Consider the following 24,745-nt stretch of genomic DNA (forward strand, 5'->3'; position numbering starts at 1 on the left):
CTCTTAAACCTCATAGAGGACAGGGCATGTAAAACGTGAGATCATCATGTCATCATACAGGGTTAATTTTAGGACAGTGCCACTAAATCAACGCAGGTGTTTTGATCTCTTTCTAAAACACAGGTAATGTAGCCATTAAGCAACTGTGGAATCAGAAAGAGATTGAATCATAGTTCTGATATTACTAACTCTGTAGTCCTAGGCAAATTACTTAATTCTCTCTAAACCTAAATTTTATCATATATAAAATGGGGAAGCAAATAACTGTTGGTTGATATGGGAATGAGAAAATGGATGCAAAGCATTTTAGATGAGTGCCTGGTACCAGTGCCTATAAATATTAATGATGATAATAATGATGTTGCCAATGGTAATGATTAGTCCAATATGTTCAGAGGAGAGCAATAAGTACATTTGCCTACCTGACTTTAGTGGTGGCCCTTTTAAAAACAACTTTATTGCAATCTACTTGGCATAGTATAAATTTCACTGATTTAAAATGGTAAACTGGGTGGTTTTAGTGTATTTACAGAGTTGTGCATCACAACCATCTAAGTTTAGATATTTCATCATCCCCAAAAGAAACCTCATATATATTATCAGTCATTTTCCTCTCCATCCCCATCCCAAGTCCTAAGCAACCACTAATCTACTTTCTGTCTGTGTAGATTTTCCTATTCCAGATATTTATAGAAGAGAAATCATACAATATGTGATCTTTTGTAACTGGCTTCTTTCACTTAGCATTATGTTTTCAAGATTCATCCATGCTGTAGCATCTATTAGCACTTAATTCCTTTCATTGCCAAATGATATTCCTTTGGAAGGATATACCACATTGTATTTATCCACTCATTAGTTGATGGACATTTGGGTTGTTTCCACTTTTTGCCTATTATGAATAACACTGCTCTAAACATTAATGTATAAGTTTTTGTGTGGACATATGAGTCACGGCCATTTTTAAGAGGAAATTCAAACATTTCCTTTGATAAATATGAAGAAGCTCTGTCCAGATCCCCTTCAAAGAAAAGCTTGCTACTCAGTTTGTGGAGAGTATGATTACTAGACGACCTGATAATCTGTCAGTTCCGTCAATGTCTGCCTCAGCAGCAGAGAATCTCCTCACTTAAGTTCATGCCCTTCCCAGAGCAGCCCACATAGAATGACTGACCAGAGCAGGAATCTAAAGACCAACCATTTCAATGTGTGACACTCTTGACAGGCCACACTTGCTCAAGAGTTTCTGGTCTGGTTGGCCAAGGTTTGCTGGTAGTCCGTTGTAGTTTGACTTCTTCCTATCCCCAGTCCTGCTTCCTCTCCTTTTCTTCATAGGTGTTGATCCCTAATAAATATCTTGTGCCCTAACTCCATCTCATCATCCTTTTCTTGGCAATCCAACCTGGGACATTCCTGGATGATGTGGTGTTATGAAAGAATTAATGACAGTGATCATTTGATGATGATGATCATGAGTCCTTCCTACCTCTAGTGTATTGTTTCCAGGACTGCTTTGGAATCATAAAACTGAGATATCCAGAATGGTGGCATTTTATGGCTCTTGGTAAAAAAGTAAATATGAAAGATTTCAGAGAAAGAGGTCCTCGTATATCTCATGGCAGTGTGACTGAAAACAAAAAAACAAAACAAAAAAGACCCTGGAAATTTCAAAAGATAAATCCAAAAATGGACTTTTACTCAAACATGTGCTATCCTATGGAACAATCCTTGACAAAGTAGAAATTCAATACTACTTGACTCCTCAAACCTCCTAACCTTAGTTCATTGATCTAGACTATTCTAACTAGATATTTACCAGGCGAGAAAAATATAAACACGATCTGAATTTGTCACAGATTCTTGTACTGCTTCACATAGGGCTTCCAGTTCAATTTGTTAAAGAGGCAAAATGAAGATTTTAGACAACTACCTAACTGTTAATCTGATATTTGAATGTAACGCATGGAGGAAAAGGGATTTCTTTCCTACATCTTTAAACATGCTTTTATCTAGGGTGGAGTAGGAAACAAACTCCATATCCTTGATTTAGTTGGAACATCTATTCTTCCTGAAGCTTTTATGTAAGGTGAGGGAGAGAGGGAGAGAGAAAATACCAATGAGCAATTACCTACCTGAATTTTCTAGGCAAGGTAGATGTCCTAGGAAATTAAGGAAGAGGTTGTCCAGTAGCCCTTAACATGGACAATGCGCTGTTAGTAGATCTTATGCACCACAGATTTTTTAAAGACAATCTTATCATGTCTACAAGCATTTTGCCATCAATCTCACTGGTTAATATGTACTCTATTATTTTCAACTGCTATGCTCTTTTCTGTGGAAAATCATGTATCCATTCAACCCAAGCAAAATCGGACTGCTTTAGGAAATGTGAAATTTAATTGACTAGTACATTGCAAACTAAATATAGTCACTGGGCTCTTTATTTCCTGCACTTGTTTAGTTTACAATTCACATTTGGGTATTTTCTCCTCAGTAACCACATTTTGTTAGAGGTCTCTAGAGCCTGAATCTATTTTGTTTATTGGATTTCTTCCAATGCTTCGTTTTGAGACATTGGGATAGCTTTCATTCAGAGTAACTGAGAACTTACTTGCTGTTCTCCAGCCACAGTATACATTTGACCTTAGGAGACCCTCTAAGTTGCTCTCCACTTGCACATGCATACTGTAGATCTCACTGCCGTCTTGGATGGAATCCCTTTCCCTCAGCTTTTCTGTCTTGTTACTAAACTGTTCTATGTTGTAATGTTTTTAAGAATGAGATCATGTTCACTTGGGCTCTTTAAAGATACTCCTTGCTCTTCATAACTTTTATTGACAAATTATTAACCTCTCCTTTCATCCTAATGGAGCGTCTTACTTTTGCCATCCCAGTCCAAAAGATATGCTCTCTTTGGAACCAGAATCATCAGGAAGGGGCTCCATATAAGAATATTAACCCAGTTGCTGTATTAATGATTGTGAAATTTTAGGGGGTCATCCTTGCAAGGAAAAAAAAAAAATGGGGCTTCAATTAGCTATTAGTGCTGAAGGCTGTCTGTACATTTTTGTGGTGAGGGGAGTGGAAAAAATTCTATTTTCAACTCTATTTTCTATGCTGTGTTTGTGTGTGTGTGTGTGTGTGTGTGTGTGTGTGTGTGTGTGTGTTTAACCCTGGGAAAATCTGATCACAAATCCTTACTTAGACAACTTTGAGCTGGACAGTTGCATTTTCTTCTGGTCCAGCTCAGTCTCTTTCATGTGCCTTCTCTTACTTAACAAAACATATCTACTGTTCCAAAAGCCACAAGTTTGCTTCAGAATGTTCCCAACTGCCTAACTGGCTCCTCTCCACACAAAGCTGTTACTGGGCTTTCCACTTCCTGTCCACCGAACCCTCCATTTCAGCAGCAGCAAGACACAGCCTCTGCTTTGGCTCCAAATCTCTTCTGAAGAGGCACATTCAACCGGGAATCCTTCATCATAACAAACTTGTTTGTTCTTCAGAACTAAGTACATACTTGAATTAACATTTTCTTCTAACAACCAGGTGGTCCTGGCTCTTTAGAGAACATGCACATTTAAAGGGTTAATGTAGTTTTTTAGAGTTGTGTTCTTTGTTTTGTTTTTTAGTTCACCTTTTCTTCATCCAAAGCAAAGTTGAGATTTGGAATTATTTGCTGTAATTCTCACTGCCTGGCTGCCTCATTTTACTCCTTTGGTTAACTGACTTTGTTTTTTTATTTTATTTAAATATCTGGTTGTTAGCAGACAGAAGGGCTGTACCATGTTAATGAGGCCAAAAACAGTGACTCATCCTGCGTCTGGAAGTGCTGATTTTACCCTCATGGAATTGAGAGCAGAGACCTCTTTAATCAAGATGAGACGATCAGCCTTGCTGCTATGGTGATAGAAGGCATGTTTTCAGAGGTAGTCAGAACTGGATGGCACTTCAGCATTCCCCTGGGGAGAAAGACACCACTGCCAGCAACTCCACTCTGATCGCAGGCAATTTCAGGAACCAGTTGCTTACCCTGGTGATGGTTCTTAATTATGAGTCACAGCAGTATTAGGTCAGGCATGTCTGGAAAGCTGTTGTTTTAGCCTTACACTTTTTAAACTTTGCCTGAGTAAAGTTCATTTTGGTACTACTTTCCAAACACTCTTATTTTTTTTTTTAAATGACTTATTAATGAAGTTGCTTTTTGTTGAGAAAAGAACATCTTCAAACACAAACCTGAAAAAGCATCTATGTAACACCCCACTTCTATTCTATCACCAACCCCTGGGAAACTATAGGGTATTGTATATGAGAGCTTTATTATTAATTAATATTATTATCATTAGGTATATATTTGTTGAGGACCTACTATGTGCCAGGACACAGTAGTAATGGTTTCTGTCTTAGAGACACTGACATCTGGTTATTAATAGCTACATCTTCTTTAAAAAAACTTCTTTTTCCTTATATCAAAAGTATTTCGTATTACAGAGCATTTGGAAAATTCAGAGAAGCATAAAAAATAAGACAGGAATTATCAGTAATGACAATATTCAGACTTGTTTATTAAAATTTTAACGGGTATTCTTCCTTGATTCTTCTATTTATATAGATGGTGGTTGTTACAAAGATAGCATGATTCCATTCATGTGTGCTTGTCCCGCTTTTACAATGAATATATCAACCGTTGCTATTGATATATATTTTCCAGCTTTTATAATAAGCCCTATGTATTAGTTAGGCCAATGCTACCTATGATTATAAATATGCTGCCAAATCTCAGTGACTTAACCCAGGAGAAGCTTATATCTACCTTACCTAACAAACCACTGTGAGTAGCTCTGGTCTGTGGGCAGCTTTTCACATGTGGATTCAGGCATCCAGGCTTCTTCCCCTTGTGGCTTGGTCCTCCCCTAGAGTTTGAAAATAGTTTGCCTTCAGTGGCAGATGGAGAAAGAGAAAACGGAGAATGCACATCTGTTTCACAGATGTCAAGTTTGAAAGTGACGTGCATCATCTCTACTCCCATCGCATTCACGTTGCTGGAACCAGTGGCAAGGCTCCACTTAGCCTCGCAGGAAGCTGGGAAATGTAGTCTCTAGCTGGGCAGCTACTTCCCAGTGATGATTCTAGGCAATGGAAGGGAAGCACAGAATTTATGATGATCAGTTGAATGTTACTTACATGTTCCATCCATCTGCGCAGCCAATATCTACATTCAAACTTCTTTCTAAACACAGAATATGCCTACTTCCACCCCAAGGAATTTTCAATCAATGCATCCCCCAAATCTTAGATCTCTGGACGAGAAACAGTCCTCTCCACAGGTTTGGATGTGGCTCTTCATGATTTGGCAACATTTGGGTTAAAAGGCACTCCCTGACACCCATATCATGGTGGAGCAGGGACAGGATAGCTAGACTAGTGAGAATTCATAGTATTTATGTCAATGGGACTTAGCTAAGTATTGTGGACCACAATTTCGTTGTTTGTTCCAGGAAAAATTTGACCTGGAAAGACATGGGTGTAAATCAAGAAATAATTTTATGGTTTGCTTGAGGAAATTCTCACAGATTTTTCATTGAGATACAATGGTCTACTCACCTGGGTAAATAGCTCAATTATCAGTAACAGCTTACTTATCAAGACTTCACTTCAAGACCTTCCCTTTCACTTACATCTACCAATCCTAGACTATTATAGCACATACTTTGCCTTAATTCAAATACTTCCTCACCTTGAATGACTTGTCCTAAACCAATTGATCCTGGACTCTGAAATCTATCAATATCCCATTTCTGACTTCTCCCTCCTGAGACACAGCTAAACCTCCAACGAGGTAGTAATCTCTTTTACTGCAATGAGGCCTAAAAAATTTAGATTTGTTTTAACAGACTGATGACACTGGGGCATTCAACAATTGAGAGGAAAAATGGGAATCACACAGAAGTCCCTGCTCCCTGGTAAAGTTGAAATCATGTTGAGTTCGTGGCACTGTGAAGTCAGTCCCTCTGTCCTGGCCAGCGGGTGAGTGGTAGGTGGGGGAAGTGTCCCTTGATTCAATATGGAATCAGCTTTCTAGTAGGGATTCCACTGGTGGGAATGGCCATATTGGAGTGGGCGTAAGAGACTGTCCTTTGGTTCTGTTGAGCTTTCCGTTTGTGCAAGTTTTGGGGTTTGAGGATAATGCTTAAATGTTCAATAGCAATTTTTTTCATGGGCATTGAATATCTTTGTTTTCTTTAAATTTTTATTTTATATTGGAGTACAGTTGATTTACAATGTTGTGTTAGTTTCAAGGGTACAGCAAACTGATTCAGTTATACATATACATATATCTATTCTTTTTCAGATTCTTTTCCTAAATAGGTTATTATAGAGTATTGAGTAGAGTTCCCTGTGCTATACAGTAGGTCCTTGTTGATTATCTATCTCATATATAGTAGTGTGTATATGTCAATCCCAACCTCCTAATTTATCCATTCCCCCCTACTTTCCCCTTTGGTAACCATAAGTTTGTTTTCTAAGTCTGTGAGTCTGTTTCTGTTTTGTAAATAAGTTCATTTGTATCATTTTTTGTTTTTTAGATTCCACATATAAGTGACACCATATGATATTTGTCTTTTTCTGTCTGAATTACTTCACTTAGTATGATAATCTCTAGGCCCATCCTTGTTGCTACAAATAGCATTATTTCATTCTTTTTTTATGGCTGAATAATATTCCATTGTATATATGTGCCACATCTTCTTTATCCTTTCCTCTGTCGGTGGACATTTAGGTTGCTTCCATGTTTTGGCTATTGTAAATAGTGTTACTATGAACATTGGGATGCATATATCTTTTCAAACTATGGTTTTCTCCAGATATATGCTTAGGAGTGGGATTGCTGAATTATATGGTAATTCTATTTTTAGTTTTTAAAGGAAACTGCATACTGTTTTCTACAGTGGCTGTACCATCAACAGCCTTTTTGTTCAGGATTGTGGATTCTTTGGCAATGTAACTTCCTCCCTCCATAACTTAGAGTAGATTCCTGTCCCAGGCAGTTTCATATACCAGGACTTACAACTAGAATTTTATCCCAGACCTCATTCTCAGGTCTGCTTTATTTCTTGGCTTTCTTGCCCCACACCTTTCTCTTAACTTAATGATGCCTATCTTAAAACTATCTTTAAACAATGGGCCTAGGTGGGAAGGAAATATCTTTATTCTGATTTTGTGTCCCAAGACTGAGTCACGTTGTTTAACTGAAAACATAAAGGGCCTCTGTTGTTCGAAAAGTTTTCAGTTACCTATTGATGTTTGAGTGCTAGAATTATGCAGACTTCCCAATTGTGAGAAACCCCAGAGAGCTGCATTCTCTATACTTCCTTTCATTTTTGCTTGCAAACTGGTCAATTCTTGCCCGAGCTCATCTTTCTTCCAACAGCGTGCTAAAAAGAGCCAGTAACGCGCTAACATAACTAACATTCTAATTTAGAGCTGCAAGCTTGGCAGGTACTTACTTATTAGCAGCCAAGTTTTTTTCAAATCAGTTGCCACTGCATAACATGACTCTCCCTCTTTCCAATTCCTCCATCAATTTCTGCCATCCCCTGAATGATGGTACTTACTGTAGGATTCTGTTAGAACAGCATACAAGTTGCAGTGCCAATTTTTAGGATGAAAACAAATGTCTCAGTCAGTGATTTGAAAAAAATAGAAGTGTATTTCCTGCTCCTCACACAGACCTATGTAGGGATTCCTTGTCAGCAAGTGACCTTCCATGTAAAGACTTGGGGACCTCCATTCACACTGTGATTCTGCACTCCCTGCTCTCCTGCCACCCAGAGCCTCAGAATCCTCACTCAGACAAAGGATGGGGAGAGGACAGAATGCACACCTGGGTTTTCAGGTCTTTGGCCTTAGAAGTGACACACAATGTTTCTGTTCACATTCCATTGGCGAGAGGTAGTCACATGACCACTCATTGCCGGGGCAGGTGGGGGAGGACTAAGACATGCAATCCCTCCCCAGGGCCAGGCAGCGACTTTCCAGTGACACCATTGTACTTAGGAAGGAGAATGATTTGTGGTGACAAGTTAGTCATCTGCCAGATTTCCTCTTTTAGGGCAAATTTCTTTTTGATCTGGACACCAGAACACTAATTTTCTATGGTGGCAACTAGTAAATACCCAGTGAATCCATCCTCTCTTCTCCACATGCACTGTTACCATCAGGGCTCAGGAGTTTCCATCGTCCACCTGGATCACTGCCTTAAATTCCTAGTTGAAGTCTGTATGAGTTTCCTACTGCAGCTGTAAGAAATTACCACAAACTTAGTGGCTTAAAACAACTCATATTTATTTTCTTACAATTCTGAGAGTCGGAACTCTCCTTGGGCTAAAATCAGTGTGTACCTTCTGGAGGCTGTCTGAGAGAATCTGTTTCCTTGCCTTTCCCAGCTTCTAGAGGCCACTTGTGTTCCTCGGCTCAGAGTCTTTTCCTCCATTTTCAAAGCCGGCAGTATAGCATCTTCAAATCTCTCCTGCACGCTCTCTCTCTCTCTCTCTGATGGCTGGTTCTGTAGTCACATCTTCTCTAATTTCCCTGCCTCCTTTCTTCCCTTATCAGGACTCTTGTGATTATACTAGGTCCACCCAGGCAATCCAGGATTATCTCGCCATCTCAAAATCCTTAATTTACTCACATGGATAACATCTCTTTTGCCATATAAGATAACATATTCCCAGGTGCCAGAAATTAGGACATGGACATCTTTGAAGGGTTATTATTTTGCCTACCCCAGAATCCACATCTCTAATCTTGACCCACTTCAATATATGCTCCACACTGCTGCCAGAATGATCTCTCTAAAGTACAAAACTAACCAAATCATTCGTATCATTATAATTTTTTTTTTAAGAAGTAGTACATTTTATTACTAGACTAGTCAATTTTGGAAAACCACTTCTCAAAGCAAACCTAATATGAAGAATCAAATGAGATCACACCAACTGGAGAAAATGCATATCAGATACAGAAGCAGGAACATTTGTAATTTCCCAGCTTACTTTGTGTGTCCTATGACATACATGATTTAAAAAAAAATTTTTTTTTTAATCCTTTGGTGTAATCATCTAGTCTTCTAGCAATTCTTTTTTTTTTTTTTTTAATGACATTCTATTTTATTTTATTATTATTATTTTTTTTGGCTGTGTTGGGTCTTCGTTTCTGTGCGAGGGCTTTCTCTAGTTGCGGTGAGCGGGGGCCACTCTTCATCGCGGTGCGCGGGCCTCTCACCATCGTGGCCTCTCTTGTTGCGGAGCACAGGCTCCAGACGCGCAGGCTCAGTAGTTGTGGCTCATGGGCCCAGTTGCTCCGCGGCATGTGGGATCTTCCCAAACCAGGGCTCGAACCCGTGTCCCCTGCATTGGCAGGCAGATTCTCAACCACTGCGCCACCAGGGAAGCCCTAAAAATTTTTTTTTAATTGAGGTATAATTGACATAAAATCTTATATTAGTTTCAGATAAACAACATGATGATTTGATATTTGTATATATTATAGCATGGTCACCATAGTAAGTCTAGTTAACATCCATCATGATGCATAGTGACAGTTTTTTTTTCTCATGATGAGAACTGTTAAGATCTACTCTCTTAACAACTTTCAAATATGCAGTTCAGTGTTACTAACTACAGTCACCATGCTGTACATTACTTCCCCATGACTTATTTATTTTATAACTGGAAGTGTGCACTTTTGACTCCCTTCACCCATTTCCCCTACCACCCTCCTCCACCCCCATCCTCTGTTTCTAGCAACCACCAATCTGTTCTCTGTATCTACGAGCTGTATTTTTTTTTTTTTTAAGATTCCACATATAAGTGAGATCATCTGGTATTTGTCTTTCTCTGACTTATTTCGCTTAGCATGCTAAGTGCAAAGTCTATCCATTTATCCTTCGATGGGCACTTAGGTTGCTTCCATATATTGACTATTGTAAATAATGCTGCAGTGAAAATGGGAGTACATATATCTTTTTGATTTAGTGTTTTTGTTTCCTCTGAGTAAATACCCTATTTTTAACAGAATCTCCATACTGTTTTCCATAGTGGCCACACTGATTTACATTCCCAAAAAGAGTGCACAAGAGTTCTCTTTTCTCCACATCCTCACCAACAGTTGTTATTTCTTGTCTTTTTGATAATAGCTATTCTAACAAGTATGAGGTGATATCTAATTTTGGTTTTGATTTGTATTTCACTGATGATTAGTGATGTTGAGAATCTTTTCATGTACCTGTTGGCCATCTGTATGTCTTCTTTGGAAAAATTTCTATTTGGGTCCTCTGCCCACTTTTTTATTGGATTGTTGTTGTTGTTGTTGTTATTGAGTAGTTTGAGTTCTTTATATATTTTGGCTATTAACCCCTTATCAGATAGGTGATTTGCAAATATTTTCTTCCATTTGGTAGGTTGCCTTTTCATTTTCTTGATGGTTTCCTTTGCTCTGCAGAAACTTTTTTGATATAGTCCCACTTGTTTATTTTTTGTTGTTGTTGCCTTTGCTTTTGGTGTCAAATCCAAAAAGCATCGCCAACACCAGTGTCAAGGAGCTTATCACCCATTTTCTTCTTAGGAGCTTTATGGTTTCAGGTCTTATATTCAAGTCTTTAATCCATTTTGAGTTAATTTTTGTTTATGGTATAAGGTAATGGTCTATTTTCATTCTTTTGCATGTATCTGTCCAGTTTTCCATCACCTCTTATTGAAGAGATTGTCCTTTTCCCATTGTATATTTTTGGCTCTTCTGTCATAAATTAACTGACCATATATGCATGGGTTTATTTCTGGACTCTCTTCAGTTAATTTATATATCTGTTTTTATACCAATACCATATTGTTCTGATTATAATAGCTTTGAATATAATTTGAAATTAGGGAGCATGATGCCTCCAGCTTTGTTCTTCTTTCTCAAGATTGCTTTGGTCATTCAGGGTCTTTGTGGTTCCATACAAACTTTAGGGTTTTTTGTTCTATTTTTGTGGAGAATGTTATTGGAATTTTGATAGAGATTGCATTGAATCTGTAGATTGCTTTGGGCAGTGTGAACTTTTTAACAACATTCTTCCAATCCTTGAGCACCAAATATCTTTCTGTTTATTTATGTCTTCAATTTCTTTTATCAATGTCTGGTAGTTTTCAGTATAACGATTTTTACCTTCTTGGTTACGTTTATTTCTAGATATTTTCTCTTAATGCAATTGTAAGTGGGATTGTGTTCTTAATTTCTCTTTCTGATAGTTCATTATTAGTATATAGAAACACAACATATTTTCATATATTGATTTTGTATCCTGCAACTTTATTGAATTTGTTAATTAGTTCTAACAGTTTTTTGTTGGAGTCTTTAGAGTTTTCTATATATAAAATGTCATGTTATCTGCAAATAATAACAATTTTACTTCTTTCTTTTCAATTTGGATGAGTTTTATTTCTTTGTCTTGCCTAATTGCTCTGCCTAGGACTTTGAATACTATGTTCAATTAAAGTGGTGAGAGTGGGCATCCTTGTCTTTCTCCTGATCTTAAAGGAAAAGCTTTCAGCTTTTCACCATTGAGTATGATGTTAGCTGTGGGCTTGCCATATATGAACTTTATTATGTTGAAGTACATTCCCTCTATATCCACTGTGCTGAGAGTTTTTATCATTACTGGATGTTGAATTTTGTCAAATGCTTTTTCTGATCTATTGAAAGGATTGTATGGTTTCTATCCTTCATTTTGTTAATGTGGTGTATCATGTTGATTGACTTTTCTTATGTTAAACCTTCCTTGCATCCCTGGAATTAATCCCACTTGATTGTATTTTATGATCCTTTTAATATATTATTGAATTTGGTTGCTAACATTTTGTTGAGGATTTTTGCATCTATGTTCATCAGGGATATTGGCCTGTGTTTTTCTTTTTTTTTTGTAGTGTTTTTGTCTGGTTTTGGTATCAGGGTGACACTGGCCTCATAAAGTGAGTTTAGATGTGTTTCCTAATCTTCTGTTTTTTAGAAGAGTTTGAGATGGATTCGTATTAATTCTTCTTTAAATGTTAGGTAAGAATGCACCAATGAAACCGTCTGGTCCTGAACTTTTGTGTCTTGGAAGGTTCATCACAACTCCTTAATGTCTCTTTATCCATTATGTATAAGTTCCGTTATTCTTACCATACATGATATTGCATGTCCTTTGCTATCTGCTACTTTTAGTAGATTTACGTGCCAGGAGAAAACACTAAACCACCAATCTCTCTAGTATTACTTCCTGATACATTCCCTGCTCTTCTACTTTTTGCTTCAGCAACACTAAACTTCATGTAGGTTTCTGAATGTATCATGACATTTTAGCCTTTCATTTTTTCCCCACATGTTGTTCCATCTACCTGAATCTCCTCTTTAGTTCTTCTAGAAAACTTCTATTAATGTTTCAAATGTTAACATATGTACCTGCTCAACTGAAGTCTTTGATAATTGCCTTGCATAAGCCTGACAAAATCCAACTATTGATTTTCTCTATACCAGCACCCACGCAGATGAACATGACAGGAGAAAAACATTTCACTGTGCTGACTTGTCTCATATTTTATTTGTGACCATGAACCCTAGTGGGCTCTCAGAACTTACTGTCAACACAAGTACATTTCCCTAGCCTGCTCCCTCTTCTCCTTCTCCCTCCCTCAACAATATTTCCTACCTTTTCCTCCCCTCTCAAAGCCTAATATCCCATCTTCCATCCTCTCACTAAGCTGGGGATTTTGCTTCCTATTTAATTGAAACAGTAGGAAAAAAGTGAAGAGAATTTCATGCTGCCCATCTAAAACCTACCGTCCTGTATGTAGTGAGTTACTGTTCTCCACTTTTCCTCCTGTTATATAAAAGGTCTGCCAGTGCTTCCATCTAAGGCAACCTTTCTTCTGGGGCACTGGATCCCATCTCCTTTCAAGGACTTTGCTCCTGCAATTGTCCCCCCAACCCAGTCCTGTGTCATATAACCGACAGATTCAGAAGCCCATGAACCCCGAGCACAAGAAATACAGAGAAAATACACATCATATGGAGAAAATACACAACCATAGTGATATGGTTATATTTTTAAAATCAAATTTGGGGAATTTTGGCAATAATTTCTTCAAATTTTTTAAAATTTCTTCCTATTCTTCTCCTTTTATGGGGCTTTCAAGTATACATGTATTAGGCTGCCTGAAGTTGCTCACAGCACATTAATCTACTGCTCATGCTTTTTCAGTTTTTCTTTCTATGCTTCATTTTGCATACTTTCAATTGCTTTGTCTTTAAGTTCATTCATTTTTTCTTTTGTAGTGTCTAATGTGCTAATAATCCCATCCAGTGTATTTTAATCCCAGACATTGTCATGTTTATATCTAGAAGTTCTTTTTGGACCATATCCTATATATATTTGAATTTCTACTTAACATTCTCAACCTTTCCTCTACTTTCTTGAACACAAGAAGTATAGTAACTGTTTTAATGCCCTTGTCTAATTTTATCATCTGTGCCCTCTCTGAATCTGTTCATCTTATTGATTTTTCTTCTGAACATGGTTTGTGTTTTCCTGCTTCTTTGCATACCTGGTGATTTTTATTGTATGCCAGACACAGTGAATTTTACCTTATTTATTGCTGGGTATTTTGTACTCTTGTAATTATTAAAAAAAAATTTTTTTCTGGGGCTCAGTTAAGTTACTTGGAAAGAGTTTGATTCTTTTTGAGGTTTTTTTTATGATCTGTTAGGTGGGATCAGAAAATCCTGTAGGGCTAATTTTCTTCCACTACAGGAGCAGTGCACTTCTGAGTACTCTATCTGATGCCTGTGAATTACAAGGATTTCCCACTCTGGATAGTGAAAGCACAAACTATTCCCAGGCCTATGTGACCCCTCATGGTTAGCTCTCAGGTATTTCCCCCCAGACTTGCTAATCATTACTCACCTGAAGACTCGAAGCGGATCCTCTGCAAATCTCCACAGCACTCTCCGTGCAGTTCTCTTCTTCCTGGAACTTGGTCCTGTGAATTCTACTTGCCTTGGCCTCCCTGTTCTCACACCTCCTTCTCCTCAATTCAAGGAGACTACTGAGTAATTCTTGGGCCCCCACCCTCACCTTGTGTTACGGCTGGAAACTCTCCAGGCAGTGAACTTGGGTAATCATAGGGTTTACCTTGTTTCTTCCTATCTCTCAGAGGTCACTGTCCTGTGGCACCTAATACCTAATGCCTGAAAACCATGGTTTGCTTTTTAACTGTTTTGTCTGTTTTTAAAATTGTTTCAGGCACGAGGGTAAATTCAATCCCTGGTATTCCATCTTGACATACTTAATTTTGGATGCTTGACTTCTTCTCTCTCCCATCCTCCAAATGTCATATTCATACAGTCAATTTCTGTCTTTGGCTGCATTTTTTCCTCCTTACTTCTGTCCAAATCTTTTTTACGTCTTATCCTATTAATCAGTGGTGACCTTCACTTTGTTCTCACCCTACATTTAATTAATTCTCTGTTTAGTATCTAATCACTGTTTGTATTTATCATCATAAATGTACTGGGGGAGAGTGGATTGCAAATAGCTTTCTGTTTGTGAAGACTTCAGGAACATTACTGCATTTCTGATTAGTTACTCCACATTTTTTTCTTATTTCCTCTAGGCCAGAAGTTCTCAGCATGACTCAAGAATATCTGAGGGGTCCCTGAGACATTAGCAACGTTTACATAAGGTCAAAACTATTTTCATAATAATACTAAGGTCTTAACTGCCTGTTTTATTCTCTCATGATGGCAGTAGATTTTTCTAGAGGTTGCATGACCTATGGTGACATCGTTGCTCTAAGGTCTAATGGATGGTGTGCTTGTATATTATCATGTTTGAAAACCTTTTTTGGTTTTAATTTCTAATTTGGTAAATGTCAATAAACATACCCACATCAACAATACCTTTATGAGTTTGTCAATTGCTTTTAAGGGTACAAAGTGTCCAAAGACTTAAGTGTTTGAGAAACATTGCTCTAGGTTTCATAAATTCATCCTTTTCATTCCACATTTAAAATTGGTAATAACTATTTGCCAATTCTTGGGTCTTATTACTCACAAGATTGGCTACTAGATTGGATGCCATCTATAAGCTGTCAATTTATCTGGTCTTCTTGAAAATGAGACAGTTTTTTTCTCTATTACTGCTAATACTGGCGTGAATGTTAATTTTATGTGTCAACTTGACTGGGCCATGGGGTGCCCAGATATTTGGTTAATGTCATTCTGGGTGTGTCTGTGAGGGTGTTTCTGGATGAGTTTAATATTTGAATTGGCAGTCTGAGTAGAGCAAACTGCTCTCCCTCATGTGGGTCGGTCTCATCCAATCAACTGAAGGCCTGAATAGAATAAAAACGCTTACCCTCCCTCTAGAAAGAGGGAGCTCCTCCCATCTGACTGCCTTTGAGCTGGGACTTCAGTTGGTCTTTTCCTGTCTTCTGACTTGAATGGAAAGATGGCTTTTCTTAGGTCTCAAACTTTCTGGCTTTCAGACTAGAACCAAACCATTAGCTTTTCTGGGTCTACAGCTTGCCAATGGCAGATCATGGGCCTTCTGAGTCTCCATAATTATGTGAGCCAATTTCTTATAATAAATCTCTTTATATATGCATATACTGTATTTGTTCTATTTTTCTAGAAAACCCTAACTAATACAACCAATAGAACAAAAATAACAAGGGGAAGTTTCAAAGGATCTTGGATCCTTTTGAGTGTTCATAGTCATTTTCACCCATCTGTAGTTACCAGACTGATTATCCAGGCTGAGTAATTCCATCAGGACTTCCTAGGCCTGTCTAAGGGAACTTGCCAGCCCCAATAATATTTAACAGCAACCTAAATGATCTCTAGAAAAATAGATATGTCAATTTTAAAAGACAAGTGGAAGTGAAAAAAAAAAAAAGAACAAAAACCCAAACAGGCACCTAAACAGCAAGGTCCATGTGTAGGAAGATCTGGAGATGAATGTAATCAGGTGGAAAGAACAAGTATTTCAAAACTAAAACTATGAATAGTAAGAGTGTTCTGGAATTTCCCTCCTATGTGGTACCTTGTCCTTCCACTATGGTGACCAGAGTAGAGCATGGGGGCTTAAAGGAGCTTCAGATGATTGGACAGTGGAACGTATACTAGACATGAAATGAGGAAACTTGGATTTGAGATAAAATTTTGTCACTGAGTGAGCTTGGATATGTAATTTAATCTCTCTGATAATTTTTTTTTTCACACACACACACACACACACACACACACACTGTATTTTATTTTTACAAGAGATAAGTAAACTGACACCAAGCATTGTAAATGGATGACCACAACAAAAGCAACAATGATTGCAATTACCAAACATGAAACACACTCATACTATGTCATAATATTGACATTCAGTCCAGTAATCCTCCACTATAACAGCTCGTTTACTTGGCAGAGAAAATTGATTTGTATATTTTTTGCCTCTGAGTCCTTGTGGGATTTTTTTTTTTATTCAAACAGAAAGTCACAAAAATTATAATCATCCTCATCAGTTCACTCAGTCCCATGTAATTAATTTTTTTTCATCTTGATCTTTTGTAAGCACTTTTATGAATTCATCAGTTTTCCATTAGAGTTCTGAAAATGCTTATTCATTCAGTTCAGCAGTATAGTCAGTTACCAGCAACCTGTACTTGTCAGAGTCTTTTCCATGAATTCCTTGAAGATGAAACCCTTTTATAGGAACATTTTTGCAAAAGCGTCAGAGTACACCCAGAACTGTCTGTAAATGACAAAAGACTTAAAAATGACCATGGTTAAAGATTTGATGAAAGTTCAAAATAATGCAATTGACAAGGAAATTTAGTTATTTCTGAGATATACATTTTAAAATAATAACTAGAATTATGACTTATAACATTATACCAGAACATATAAGATTTTTAGAAATTTCATGTAGTGTTTGAAACATTTATGTTAACGTATTTCCATACAAATAACCCAAAGAAAGTTTAGTATTAATAGTTTTTTGTTTGTTTCTTTTTTTATACTGCAGGTTCTTATTAGTCATCAATTTTATACACATCAGTGTATACATGTCAATCCCAATCGCCCAATTCAGCACACCACCATCCCCACCCCTCCACGGTTTTCCCCCCTTGGTGTCTATAGGTTTGTTCTCTACATCTGTGTCTCAACTTCTGCCCTGCAAACCGGTTCATTTGTACCATTTTTCTAGTTCCACATACATGCATTAATATACGATATTTGTTTTTCTCTTTCTGACTTACTTCACTCTGTATGACAGTCTCTAGGTCCATCCACGTCTCAACAAATGACTCAATTTCGTTCCTTTTTATGGCTGAGTAATATTCCATTGTATATATGTACCACATCTTCTTTATCCATTCGTCTGTCGATGGGCATTTAGGTTGCTTCCATGACCTGGCTATTGTAAATAGTGCTGCAGTGAACATTGGGTTGCATGTGTCTTTTTGAATTATGGTTTTCTCTGGGTATATGCCCAGTAGTGGGCTTGCTGGATCATATGGTAATTCTATTTTTAGTTTTTTAAGGGACCTCCATACTGTTCTCCATAGTGGCTGTATCACTTTACATTCCCACCAACAGTGCAAGAGGGTTCCCTTTTCTCCACACCTTCTCCAGCATTTGTTGTTTGTAGATTTTCTGATGATGCCCATTCTAACTGGTGTGAGGTGATACCTCATTGTAGCTTTGATTTGCATTTCTCTAATAATTAGTGATGTTGAGCATCTTTTCATGTGCTTCTTGGCTATCTGTATGTCTTCTTTGGAGAAATGTCTATTTAGGTCTCCTGCCCATTTTTGGATTGGGTTGTTTGTTTCTTTAATATTGAGCTGAATGAGCTGTTCATATATTTTGGAGATTAATCCTTTGTCCATTGATTCGTTTGCAAATATTTTCTCCCATTCTGAGGGTTGTCTTTTCGTCTTGTTTATGGTTTCCTTTGCTGTGCAAAAGCTTTGAAGTTTCATTAGGTCCCATTTGTTTATTTTTCTTTTTATTTCCATTACTCTAGGAGGTGGATCAGAAAAGATCTTGCTGTGATTTATGTCAAAGAGTGTTCTTCCTATGTTTTCCTCTAAGAGTTTTATAGTGTCCGGTCTTACATTTAGTGTCCGGTCTTACATTTTATAGTGTCCGGTCTTACATTTATTTTTGTGTATGGTGTTAGGGAGTCTTCTAATTTCATTCTTTTACATGTAGCTGTCCAGTTTTCCCAGCACCACTTATTGAAGAGACTGTCTTTTCTCCATTGTATATACTTGCCTCCTTTGTCATAGATTAGTTGACCATAGGTGTGTGGGTTTATCTCTGGGCTTTCTATCTTGTTCCATTGATGTATGTTTCTGTTTTTGTGTCAGTACCATATTGTCTTGATTACTGTAGCTTTGTAGTATAGTCTGAAGTCAGGGAGTCTGATTCCTCCAGATCTGTTTTTTTCCCTCAAGATTGCTTTAGCTGTTCAGGGTCTTTTGTGTCTCCATACAAACTTTAACATGATTTGTTCTAGTTCCATAAAAAATGCCATTGGTAACTTGATAGGGATTGCATTGAATCTGTAGATTGCTTTGGGTAGTAGAGTCATTTTCACAATATTGATTCTTCCAATCCAAGAACATGGTATATCTCTCCATCTGTTTGTGTCATCTTTAATTTCTTTCATCACTGTCTTATAGTTTTCTGCATACAGGCCTTTTGTCTCCCTAGGTAGGTTTATTCCTAGGTATTTTATTCTTTTTGTTGCAATGGTAAATGGGAGTGTTTCCATAATTTCTCTTTCAGATTTTTCATCATTAGTGTATAGGAATGCTAGAGATTTCTGTGCATTAATTTTGTATCCTGAAACTTTACCAAATTCATTGATTAGCTCTAGTCATTTTCTGGTGGCATTTTTAGGATTCTCTATGTATAGTATCATGTAATCTGCAAACAGTGACAGTTTTACTTCTTCTTTTCCAATTTGTATTCCTTTTATTTCTTTTTCTTCTCTGATTGCCGTGGCTAGGAGTTCCAAAACTGTGTTGAATAATAGTGGTGAGAGTGCGCATCCTTGTCTCATTACTGATCTTAGAGGAAATGGTTTCCGTTTTTCACCATTGAGAATGATGTTTGCTGTGGGTTTGTCATATATGGCCTTTATTATGTCGAGGTAGCTTCCCTCTATGCCCACTTTCTGGAGAGTTTTTATCATAAATGGGTGTTGAATTTTGTCCAAAGCTTTTTCTGCATCTATTGAGATGATCATATGGTTTTTCTTCTTCAATTTGTTAATATGGTGTATCACATTGATTGATTTGCATGTATTGAAGAATCCTTGCATCCCTGGGCTAAATCCCACTTGATCATGGTGTATGATCCTTTTAATGTGTTCTTGGATTCTCTTTGCTAGTATTTTGTTGAGGATTTTTGCATCTATAATCATCAGTGATATTGGTCTGTAATTCTCTTTTTTTGTAGCATCTTTGTCTGGTTTCGGTATCAGGGTGATGATGGCCTCATAGAATGAGTTTGGGAGTGTTCCTTCCTTTGCAATTTTTGGAAGAGTTTGAGAAGGATGGGTGTTAGCTCTTCTCTAAATGTTTGATAGAATTCACCTGTGAAGCCATGTGGTCCTGGACTTTTGTTTGTTGGAAGATTTTTAATCACAGTTTCTATTTCATTACTTGTGATTGGTCTGTTCATATTTTCTGTTTCTTCCTGGTTCAGTCTTGGAAGGTTATATCTTTCTAAGAATTTGTCCATTTCTTCCAGGTTGTCCATTTTATTGGCATAGAGTTGCTTGTAGTAGTCTCTTAGGATGCTTTGTATTTCTGCAGTGTCTGTTGTAACTTCTCCGTTTTCGTTTCTAATTTTATTTATTTGAGTCCTCTCCCTCTCTTTCTTGATGAGTCTGGCTAATGGTTTATCTATTTTGTTTATCTTCTCAAAGAACCACCTTTTACTTTTATTGATCTTTGCTATTTTTTTCTTTGTTTCTATTTCATTTATTTCTGCTCTGATCTTTATGATTTGTTTCCTTCTGCTAACTTTGGGTTTTGTTTGTTCTTCTTTCTCTAGTTCCTTTAGGTGTAAGGTTAGATTGTTTACTTGAGATTTTTCTTGTTTCTTGAGGTAGGCTTGTATAGCTATAAACTTCCCTCTTAGAACTGCTTTTGCTGCATCCCATAGGTTTTGGATCGTCGTGTTTTCATTGTCATTTGTCTCTAGGTATATTTTGATTTCCTCTTTGATTTCTTCAGTGATCTCTTGGTTATTTAGTAACGTATTGTTTAGCCTCCATGTGTTTGTCTTTTTTACGTTTTTTTCCCTGTAATTCATTTCTAATCTCACAGTGTTGTGGTCAGAAAAGATGCTCGATATGATGTCAATTTTCTTAAATTTACTGAGGCTTGATTTGTGACCCAAGATGTGATCTATCCTGGAGAATGTTCCGTGCGCATTTGAGAAGAAAGTGTAATCTGCTGTTTTTGGATAGAATGTCCTATAAATATCAATTAAATCTATCTGGTCTATTGTGTCATTTAAAGCTTCTGTTTCCTTTTTTATTTTCATTTTGGATGATCTGTCCATTGGTGTAAGTGAGGTGTTAAAGTCCCCCACTATGATTGTGTTACTGTCGATTTCCTCTTTTACAGCTGTTAACAGTTGCCTTATGTATTGAGGTGCTCCTATGTTGGGTGCATATATATTTATAATTGTTATATCTTCTTCTTGGATTGAACCCTCGATCATTATGTAGTGTCCTTCCTTGTCTCTTGTAACATTCTTTACTTTAAAGTCTATTTTGTCTGATATGCGTATAGCTACTCCAGCTTTCTTTTGATTTCCTTTTGCATGGAATATCTTTTTCCATCCCCTCACTTTCAGTCTGTATGTGTCCCTAGGTCTGAAGTGGGTCTCTTGTACACAGCATATAGATGGGTCTTGTTTTTGTATCCATTCAGCAAGCCTGTGTCTTTTGGTTGGAGCATTTAATCCATTCACATTTAAGGTAATTATCGAATGTATGTTTCTATGACCATTTTTTAAATTGTTTTGGGTTTGTTTTTTTAGATCCTTTTCTTCTCTTATGTTTCCCACTGAGAGAAATTCCTTTAGCATTTGTTGTAGAGCTGGTTTGGTGGTGCTGAATTCTCTTAGCTTTTGCTTGTCTGTAAAGCTTTTGATTTCTCCATCGAATCTGAATGAGATCCTTGCCGGGTAGAGTAATCTTGGTTGTAGGTTCTTCCCTTTCCTCACTTTAAGTTTATCATGCCACTCCCTTCTGGCTTGTAGAGTTTCTGCTGAGAAATCAGCTGTTAACCTTGTGGGAGTTCCCTTGTATGTTATTTTTCATTTTTCCCTTGCTGCTTTCAATAATTTTTCTTTGTCTCTAACTTTTGCCAATTTGATTTGCTATGTGTCTCGGCGTGTTTCTCCTTGGGTTTATCCTGTATGGGACTTGCTGCACTTCCTGGACTTGGGTGGCTATTTCCTTTCCCATATTAGGGAAGTTTTTGACTATAATCTCTTCAAATATTTTCTCGGGTCCTTTCTCTCTCTCTTCTCTTTCTGGGACCCCTATAATGCGAATGTTGTTGCATTTAATGTTGTCCCAGAGGTCTCTTAGGCTGTCTTCATTTCTTTTCATTCTTTTTTCTTTATTCTGTTCCGTGGCAGTGAATTCCACCTTTCTGTCTTCCAGGTCAGTTATCCGTTCTTCTGCCTCAGTTATTCTGCTATTGATTCCTTCTAGTGTAGTTTTCATTTCAGTTATTGTATTGTTCATCTCTGTTTGTTTGTTCTTTAATTCTTCTAGGTCTTTGTTAAACATTTATTGCATCTTCTCCATCTTTTCCTCCATTCTTTATCTGAGGTCCTGGATTATCTTCACTATCATTATTCTGAATTCTTTTTCTGGAAGGTTGCCTATCTCCACTTCATTTAGTTGTTTTTCTGGGGTTGTATCTTGTTCCTTCATCTGGTACATAGCCCTCTGCCGTTTCATCTTGTCTATCTTTCTGTGAATGTGGTTTTTGTTCCACAGGCTGCAGCATTTTAGTTCTTCTTGCTTCTGCTGTCTGCCCTCTGGTGGATGAGGCTAACTAAGAGACTTGTGCAAGCTTCCTGATGGGAGGGACTGGTGGTGGGTAGAGCTGACTGTTGCTCTGGTGAGCAGAGCTCAGTAAAACTTTAATCTGCTTGACTGTTGATGGGTGGGGCTGGGTTCCCTCCCAGTTGGTTGTTTGGCCTGAGGCAACCCAACACTGGAGCCTATCTGGGCTCTTTGGTGGGGCTAATGACAGACTGTGGGAGGGCTCACGCCAAGGATTACTGCCCAGAACTTCTGCTGCCAGTGCCCTTGTCCCCACGGTGAGCCACAGCTATCCCCTGCCTCTGCAGGAGACCCTCCAACACTAGCAGGTAGGTCTGGTTCAGTCTCCCCTGGGGTCACTGCTCCTTCCCCTGGGTCCCGATGCACACACTACTTTGTGTGTGCCCTCCAAGAGTGGAGTCTCTTTTCCCCCCAGTCCTGTCAAAGTCCTGCAATCAATTCCCACTAGGCCTCAAAGTCTGATTCTCTATGAATTCCTCCTCCCGTTGCCAGACCCCCAGGTTGGGAAGCCTGACGTGGGGCTCAGAACCTTCACTCCAGTGGGTGGACTTCTGTGGTATAAGTGTTCTCCAGTCTGTGAGTCACCCACCCACCAGTTATGGGATGTGATTTTACTGTGATTGCGCCCTTCCTACCTTCTCATTGTGGCTTCTCCTTTGTCTTTGGATGTGGGGTATCTTTTTTGGTGAGTTCCAGTGTCTTCCTGTCAATGACTGTCCAGCAGCTAGTTGTGATTCTGGTGCTCTCACAAGAGGGAGTGAGAGCAAGTCCTTCTACTCCACCATCTTGTTTCCTCCCCTCTCTGATAATTTCTGCCCTATAAATCATAACTGTTTTTGTGAGGCTAAAATTAAATGGATGACTCAATATTTTCTTCTCTGGTAATTTCTCTAAGGAAATAATCAAGGATCTGTGCAAAAAGTTAGCTACAAGGATGTTCATTACTTTTATTGTTGATAGAATAAAACTAAAAAGAAACTTGCATGTTCACCAATAGAGAATTGGTTAAATAAATAATGGTATATCATTTGGGTAAATACTTTAGTATAAGGTTACTAGAAGTAATGGTATAGGAGCATATTGAAATGAAATTTGTTTATTATATGCTAACAAGTGAAAAAAACAACTTATATAAGGGAACATATAGTATCATCTTATTCTTGTTTTATGTCTGTAATTGGGAGAACTGAACAGTGAGTTTTTCCTTCCTGTAGATGAAGAATGATAAGAACAAAAGATCCTCAGCATTTCAAGCCTCTCTTATGAAATAATCAGTAAAGGTAACAGGGCTCTGTCATTTTTCTAGTAAGCTTGGAGGAGAAGTAGGAAATAAACCAAATCTGTTAAGAATGAGAAAGGCTATTGGTGATCATGAGGCAACTAGCAATGCGTTTCCTTTTGTCAATGAAAATAATCAGTAAACAATCTATAATAAGAATAGAAAAGAGTTTTATTTGAGCCAAACTGAGGACTAGCTTGGAAGCCCACTTCCCGGATTACTCTGAGAAACTGCTCCGGAGTAGCAGAGTTTTCAGCACAGTATTATATCTTGTCAGAACAAAGAAAAGAACATTAAACACATGAGGGTTACATTTCCTCAAAGTTCCAAAAAAAAGAAAAAGAAAAAAAAGAACAGTACATCATGTACATAGCAAGTTAGCATGGCCGTTCACCTGGGAAGGGAGTATTATCATCAAAGGATAACCAGCACTGGCATGCCAGGAAGAGAGGCATTTAATCTTTGTTTTTTTAACATGGACTTTTTTTAAAAAATAAATTTATTTACTTATTTATTTATAAATTTTTGGCTGCGTTGGGTCTTCTGTGCATGGGCTTTCTCTAGTTCCCGCAAGTGGGGGCTACTCTTCGTTGTGGTGCGCGGGCTTCTCATTGCGGTGGCTTCTCTCGTTGCGGAACACGGGCTCTAGGTGCATGGCTTCAGTAGTTGTGGTGCGCAGGCTGAGTAGTTGTGGCTCGCGAGCTCTAGAGCGCAGGCTCAGTAGTTGTGGTGCATGGGCTTAGTTGCTCCGCGGCATGTGGGATCTTCCTGGACCACGGATCGAAACCGTGTCCCCTGCATTGACAGGTGGATTCTTAACCACTGCGCCACCAGGGAAGTCCAACATGGATATTCTTTCCTTATGGTCATTGTGTCTTTTTCTCTAATAATTAAAGCAGATGTACAGTGTATGTTTGATAGGCCGCAAACAGGCTGTTTTATTTAGCATCAAAGTGAAGTTAACTCATGTATAAGTCAGAATGACTTCCCCATATCTCAATATGTGAAAATTTCTTTTATCACTTTCTGTCTTGGAAGAATTAGTATTTGTTCTTGGGAGGGTGTGTGTATTCATGCTTTTAACAGATATGTTTAAAAAAGAGAAAAAGAGTGAATGTGGAGCACAAAGGTGGGATTAACTCAAAAGAGAAACTTGAGGTGTCAGGCTGCTGGGATCTGGAGCTTCATAATCCCTTTCTTTTCACTCCCTCTTTCCTTCTTTCCTGCCAAGTGGCATCATTGAATCAGCATAGAAATCATGTAGGAAACATTATACAGTT

Source organism: Eschrichtius robustus, chromosome 4 (genome assembly GCF_028021215.1).
Source record: "Eschrichtius robustus isolate mEscRob2 chromosome 4, mEscRob2.pri, whole genome shotgun sequence".
Classification (NCBI taxonomy): Eukaryota; Metazoa; Chordata; class Mammalia; order Artiodactyla; family Eschrichtiidae; genus Eschrichtius; species Eschrichtius robustus.